This window comes from Gossypium hirsutum, chromosome D11 (genome assembly GCF_007990345.1).
Source record: "Gossypium hirsutum isolate 1008001.06 chromosome D11, Gossypium_hirsutum_v2.1, whole genome shotgun sequence".
Taxonomy (NCBI): Eukaryota; Viridiplantae; Streptophyta; class Magnoliopsida; order Malvales; family Malvaceae; genus Gossypium; species Gossypium hirsutum.
Genome location: NC_053447.1, coordinates 30,834,424 through 30,842,901, shown reverse-complemented (window position 1 = coordinate 30,842,901; position 8,478 = coordinate 30,834,424).

Below are 8,478 nucleotides of genomic sequence, written 5' to 3'. Positions count from 1 at the left end.
ATTCTCAACCATCGTATAAATTCTCGCCTTCAAATTGTTTAAAATTAGTAATATCGTGCCTTAATTGGATTTTTTGACTAATAGGGAAAATTTTGTGTAAAAATTTCCTTGCTAAGTCACTACATGTCGTAATGGAACCTGACTCTTGGGAATCAAGCTATTTATAGGCGTTGTGATAAAGTGAGAATGGAAACAACCGTAGACAGATCACGTCATCAGTCACTTTGTTATATTTAAATGTGTCGCACAACTATAGAAATCTCTTTAAAGGCTGGTTCAAGTCTTCCAACATATTTCCCCAAAATTGAAAAATGTTTTGTATCATTTGGATGGTGATTGTCTTTATTTCAAAATTGTTCGCATTAATTGCAAGCCTCTTGATACTACCTTTGAAAAAATCTAGAGTGGGAAACCCATATTCTCACAATATCCTCTACGGTTGAGTCATCAGTGACTCCATTCGTACTGGTACAATCGGTTCGTTGTTCTCCTAAAACAGGTGGATTGTTATACATTTGCTGACGGGCTTGCCTTAAAATTCTCTCTAGTTTAGGATATGGCTCGATTGGAAGAGTTCTACTTTGAGTCATACACTATATTTAAAGAGAATTTAAAATTAATTAAAAATAAAAAAATAAAAACTTGTATCTATAGTTGTAAAATTTCCAATTTATCCTATCAAGTACAGAAAATTAAATTTTATTCTAATGTTGAAACCTCCCCGGCATAAGCACCAACAACTTGACCGTCACCAGACGTGCAAACGTTTGGACTGGAAATACTTGTAACGACCCATTTTTTAGTGGTTTACGGAATAGTGGTTTAGGGACGACGAATCTGACGTGTTAGTCCGTAAATATTCATTATTTAATATTTATGAGGTCATTAATGTTGTATTAAAAATTTGGTTATGAAATTTTATCGTTTAGATAGTTAATTAAGTAAAATGACTAAGTTGTAAAGGTTGTAGAAGATAGTGTCTATTAGTTAATTAACTAAATTGGTGATTGAAATATGGAATAAGGGTCTTAAATGGTAATTATACCATTAGAGGTATGAGTGGTCGGCTTAAATAGTTAAATTATGTGAAAATTCATTAACAAGTAAAGATACAATGACAATTTTGTAAATTTATAAAGTGTAAACAAATTAAACGAAAAATAAAACATTTTTCTTCTTGATTCCTGTTTAAAACAAACCATATAGCCATGTTGGAGAAGAGAAAAAGCTTTGTTAACTAGGGTTATTCAAATAGGTAAGTAAACATTTCCCATTCTTGTATTTTTTTTGTTTTTGAGCTCGTATTAGCTTGGTCTAGCTAAGCCGAGGACTAATTTGTAAAACTGTCAAACATTTTGGATTATACCATTGAGGAGTTTGAGTTATTCTCGAATTTTTATGGAAGAATATCAAGTTTGGTTGTTAGTTAGGACTATTTTGTAAAGTAGTTTTTGATGAGTTTAACGTTTAAGGACTAGAATGTAAAAATAGTAAAATCACTTGTACTTGATGTAAAATAATTACAAATATGGACTGAAGCGAGGCTCTTGAATGTTCGACTAAGCTTATATTTGAATGAAAATGGTTAAATTGCATAAAAGTAAAATGTTGGGGGTAATTTCGTAAAAGTGTCAATAAGGACTTATTAACACAAGATAAGTTAATTTTGCTGTTGGTATTGGTTAATTGAATGAAATTATTATTTTAGATCAAGAACGCATTGATAATCGTGGAAAGGACAAAGTAGCTGAGTAGTCCCTCTACTTTGGCTATCGCAGTAAATCAGTCTGGTGAGTTCGTGCTATTATTTTTATGTTTATAATGATTTCTTACACACTACATGTTTTATTAGAATTTTATCTAATGTTGTATTTATCCATTGAATGCTTAAAGAGTAAATAATAAATGAGTATAATGAGTATGTGCTGTACCTGAATAGCAGGCCCTGCGCCGGTGATTATTTAGCATGCTTTAAGCCGGTGATCATTTAGCGGGTACTATGTACCGATAATACAAACCATAGCGATGGTTTGAGATCCTGCATGTGTTGCGAATTCTCTGCAACTTGTGTGAGTAGCACCGTGAGCCAGTTAAAGTTCTAAAGTTAACTCGTATGAGTGATACACTTTCGATTACCTGAAATGAGATGTTGTTAGAACTGTGACTTGGTTTATGATCATTTAACTTAAGGCTTGTTAATGATGTGAATTATCCAAGTATGAGTGTTTCAAAAATTTGAAATAATAGTAATATGGAATATGATTTGAATTATTTTACTGTGCAATACTCACCTGTTACGAGTTGTGATTAATAGGAACTTAGTTTCTTAAATCTTATACATTGTTTATCATTTAATCATCAAACTTACTACGCTTCCGTAAGCTTACTCATGTCTTGTTCCTTTTCTTGTAGATTTCATTTTGTGGAGGGGAGATCGGATCAACTCGTAGAATCACACTATCCTGATGACTCTTTTGGTAGATTTTGTAAACATTTTGGTTATATGGCATGTAATAGGGCAAATGGTTATGATTGTATATTTGTTAAACTTCAAGTAAGCTTGTTTATGTGGTTATGAAGTAGTAAGTGTCTTGTAGGTTGGTATGATGTGTTTGAAATAAAGTAGGTTAGGTGTATGTTATGACTTATAAATGATTACTTTGATAATGAGTAGTATGAGCACTATAACATGTTTTGATACATGATATTTTTGTGTGGACTAGATGAATGAAATGGCATGTATTGGTTGTCTTAAAGTGTGTTTATAGACTTGAGAACATGTGCTACAAATTGGTTTAGGTACTAGTGCAATTGGGTGAGGAATAAGCATGAATTTGGTCACTTTTAGGCACACACGGCCGAGTGTCATACACGGGCAGCCCACACGGCGTGTGCCTTGAGAGTGTTAGGTGCAGGTATTACATGGCTGGCACATGGCCTGCAACACAGCCGTGTGACCCAAGTTAGTGAGTTACACAGTTGAGTACACGGGTACGCACACAGGCGTGTGGGGTAGCCACACGGGCATGTGGAATAGTTACAAGGCTATGTTTGGAGCCACACGGTCTGGGCTTTATCACGTGGCTTGGACACACGGCCGTGTGACCCCTGTAGCGAAAAATTTTCAAATGTTCCTTGAATGTTCTGATTTGTTTTGATTCGGCCCCTGATTATTTCTAAGCTATTTTTAAGGCCTGCTAGGCTCGATTTAAGACTCGTGAATGTATTATTTAATCCATTTTCATTTACTTATGTATTTATTAAATTAATTTGATAAGTAAATGCTAATTGTGATGAAATGTTTTGATTTGTTCGGTAATACTCTATAACCCTATTCCGATGACGGAACGGGTTATGGGTGTGACATTACTTTAACAAAAAGATATAAAATTAAGTAGCGGTGTCCACTAGCATACAGATCAAATTGTAGTATAGAAGAATGTTACAACGAAAGACTCCTAGAAGTATTCCGAGGATCATACCCAAGGGTGGTTGAATTAAACTGAAATTAATTCTCTACGGTAATAAGTTTAAATAGTACTGATTTAAAATTATATTATGAAAAATCAAATCAACATAAATTTAATCCAATTAACCTAAAAAATATTTAAACGAAAAATCAACCAATTTCACGATAAAAGATAATCCAAAAAAAATAAGTAGGAGCTTAACTCACTTTAGTGATCTTAATTAACTTTAAAACTTGGGTTTATCGAGTTAGCTATTAATTAACTAGTTGTTACCTCTCGACCTTTAACTAATTACCTAATCGACCAACACATGCTTACCTCTCGGCTTCACTATGACACCCTAAACTCGATTGGGACGGGCCAGCTCAAATTCATAGCGTTACATTAGCCACCTAAGTGACTCTTCGGCTAATGACCTCCCAAGACACACCTCGACCTTATAACACCTCAATCTTATCCATTTATTAGTTACTTATTAATGCGGAAGCAATTTGTGAATTCATTTGAAACTTTTTATACGTAATTTAACCTAAGGGCATTTTTTTCATTTTACCACCTAAGGTTAAACTAACCCGAATTTAGATCTATACATTTACCAATCCTCTTTTATTAAATTTAAGTAAGCCCTAAAAATCTCAGCTTAATCCAAGTTTAGTTTCTATGACTATTTCAAGTTTTATCATTAAATACTAAATCGTAACAATTTCAAACTATCAATACTATACCTGAATATTAAATTGAGTGCGTTTCTAACAAATTTTTTCAATTACAAGTCTAATCCTAAAATTTTATCAAGTTTCCTTATAATTTGAGGCTCTAATTAAACTTATCAAGTTACAAGATTAATTTTTAATTTAAACGGACTAGAGAAACAATTTAAAAACACTAAAATTCAAACCCCCAACAGTCCACTGCAGTTTTTTTGTGCGAAAAATTCAAGTTTAAACATGATTTTGAGTATTTTAATGGCCAATTAAACCCGATTTAACTACAATTAAATATCATACATATTCATACACATTCAACTAAATTTATTAACACCAATTAAGCCTCAATTAAATAGAATTGAACATTCAATTTATGCATATTACCCACCAGTTAATTCAAACAAGTGACGTACCTTAATCGCTAGTAAACCACTCCATGGAAGCTTCATTTAAACAATGATTAGTGTAAATATCATGCCTCACACACCATGTTATCAATCACAGTGTTATCAAGCAACAATACACCGTAAATTATTCAATAATCAAACTCAAACATGCATATATGATATTATAAAACCATCTAAAATTAAAAATGACCAATGTCCAAGTCCAATTACAACCAAAATTAAACTAAGTCCCGGAAGTTCCACAATGCCTGATTAACATCTCTAAAACGTGTAACTAAATATCTACCAAGCTTTAATCTATTGGAACTCTCTTGCTCGGCTCCTCAACTCCTCAATCCCGTCTGTTAATTGTACTAATGTAAGGGTGTGAGCTGAAAAAGCTCAGTGAATGTTAATAAAATGACGAGTAAATTAGCACCCAAATCATGCTTAAATCCAAACCAATCAAATAGAAATTTTTAGTCACAATGTCAATCCATAATAGTTCAATGTCATATGCTCAACCATGTATCAAAAATCATAATTAATCATGCCATATAATCAACAATTTAGCATACAACAATTCATACATTTATATTGGCATATACAATCATGGCTTAATCGGGTGATCATACATCGGATAAACGGGTGTTTTTACTCCAATTAAAATCAAAATCAATCCTGGATTGAGTGGGCTGAGGCCACACGCTTCCTTATATCGCCTCAAATCAGTCCCGTTGAGTGGAGACACAAGCTCAGCACTCCCTTATCTACTCACAAATAACATATTTATATGGTGAGTACTCACAAATCCTATAGCATTCCAACTATATCCAATGGATCCACGATGCTATAATGCCAATAGAATCAATCAATCATAACATAATTTCAGTCAATAATGTGCTCAATTTAAAGTGCCAAAATGCAAATGTGAATCATGTAACATAGCCGTTTTAACATGAAATTAAATCTAGCATACCAATTACCTATTATCAATGTTCATTTATCAATTGAAATATCAAAATATCATGAACCAAAAACTCCAACATACTTGCTTAGTTCACCATTATAATCAATGAAATCAAGCACATAAAATCACTAGATGCTCACTTACCAACACTTAACAAAAATTTCATCACTGAAACATATATCAATAATCTTGCAAAATTAACCAACCAAAACTCAATTAAATATTTGCAACAAGTGATTAATCATCCAATTAAGCACAAGTGAGGCTGAATTTACCAAATTTCCCTTTAATAACACTCACCATACAACTAACTCAACCACAATCAAGTGATCAACCAAGCAAATCCAAGCTTCAATTTTGAATCGATCGATCCTCTTCAAGATTCGGAGCTTCAACAAAGATAAAATACATATTACCACCTTTCAAAAGATATAATATACACAAATTTTCATCAACTAGGCTACACGAAATTCTCACTCAAAGTTACCTTACCTGATTTGTATCATCTAGTCGAAAACTTGATTCATCACAAAATTGATCACTCCAGCTCTCCTAATCACTTCCAAACATCAATACTAGACCAAATAAATATATATTAAGTATCAATTCCACATTTAAATTAATTTCACAGAAATCCAAAAAATTGGTTCATGAAGATGATAAAATTCGAATTTTATTAAATTACTTTACAAAAGATGTTTCATCTTGATAACTAAGATAAAAAAAACCTTCTAATAGATCCATTTTGAGCGGGAATATCCATTGATTTGTGGATTGCCTCCCAAATTTTAAGATCCACCATTGAAGCACCTTAAGCTTTTGGAGAAGATGATATTGATAAAAAAATCATGTAGTTATCACTAAAATCATGTAAATATGCTTCTAATCATCATAAAAATAAGTTTAGAAATAATAATTATGTTTGATTCATTCTAAATCATTTGATTGAAAATATTGATTCAAGAATCTTGAGAAATTTTAGAATATTTTTTGCTACTATTGTGAATAATTTCGGGTGAAAAGAGAGTATTTGAGAAGGAAATTTATTGAATCTATTCTCTGATGATGGATCTTTAAAACCATGCAAAGAAAACAAATTTTATAGCTCTCTAATCTAATGTAAATGGTGTGAAAAGTAGGCTAGATGTATTGTGTTTAAAAATGAAATAACCCACCAGAAATTTAAAAAATTGGGAAGTTTGCCCAATGACCACTCCCAAATTTCCTTTACTTTACCCATTGATTCTTTCCCTCCAAAATTCTGAATTTAAAGGTTTATTTGCCAAAGAAATACTGCAAAATTTCCGTTATTTGACAATTAAATCTTATTTAATTGATATTTAAATTTAACTCAAATTAACCCCCAATAAGAATTATTTTAAATTTTTTTTCGACCCAAATTAGTTATTTTCACTAATAATTATTTAATTACTTTAAAATTAATTTTCCAAAAGTATTTTTATTTTTCTGCATTATTTTTTAATCGATTTTAGATGAAATAGGCCTCTTAAATTAAATTTAAAAAATTAAAATTAACCTGGTAAATTCCTAAATTCACGCTCGGAACCCGAAAAATATACCGGGAACTACTAAATAGATTTAGGGATATTACAACTCTCCCCCTCTAAAAAGAAATTTTGTCATCGAAATTTTACCTAAATCGAATAGGTATGGATACTGACATTTCATCACATCTTTTCACTCCCAGGTGGCTTCCTCTGTTTTTTGGTTACACCGCAATGTTTTCACCAACGGAACCGTCTTATTGCGTAGCACCTTGACCTCACAATCTAGGATCGAAACCGGTTCCTCCTCGTACGAAAGATCAGACCTAATCTTGATCTCCTCAATCGGCACAATGTGAGAAGGATCAGATCAATACTTCCAAAGTATGGAAACATGGAAGGCGTCGTGAATATGATCCAGCTTAGGCGGTAGCGACAGACGATATGTAACGAGTTTAATCATCTCGGCAACCTCATAAGGGCCAATGAATCTCGGACTAAGCTTAACTTTTCGCCCGAACCTTAAAAATTTCTTCCACGGCGAAATCTTCAAGAAGACCTTACGCCCGACCTAACACTCGATGTCTCGACGTCTCAGGTCAGCGTAAGACTTTTGCCGATTAAAAGTAGCTTTTAACCAATCGCAAACACGTCTCCCCTTATCTTGAATTTCCCGAACCAACTCCAGACCCAAACTCATCTTCTCCTCCATATCGGACCAACACAAAGGAGTCCTACACCTTTGACCATACAATCCCTCGAATGGTGCCATCTGAATACTCTTCTAAAAGCTATTAGGATAAGAAAACTCGGCTAACGGCAAGTGACAATCCCAGCTACCTCCAAAGTCGATAACACAACTTGAATCACCTTTTTCAGATTGTCCATCAAAGTGCGGATGATAAGCTAAACTGAAATGAAACTTTGAACCCAAACCTTCATGCAGCGTCTTCTAAAATCTTGAAATAAACTACGGATCTCGATCTGATATAATCAAAACAGGAACTCCATGAAGACGAACAATCTCTCAAATATAGAGCTCAACTAACTAATTCAAATTGAATGTCGTACAGACCGACAGGAAATTAGCAAACTTCATAAATCTATCCACAATCACCCAGATCGAATCCTTACGAGTATGAGTCAAAGGCAAACCCGAAACAAAGTTTATTGTAATCTGCTCCCAATTCCACTCAGGAATCTGAATAGGCTGAAGCAAACTAGATGGATGCTGATGCTCAACTTTCACTCTTTGACAAACCCAACATCTTGCAACAAAGTCAGCAACATCCTTCTTCAACCCAGGCCACCAATATAGAACCCGAAGGTCCTGATGCCTCTTGTTCCTACTAGGATGCATGGCATAAGGACCATTATGTGCCTCAGTAAGAATCCAACGGGCGAAACTCTCATCAAAAGGGTGACACTTATGAATCTGCT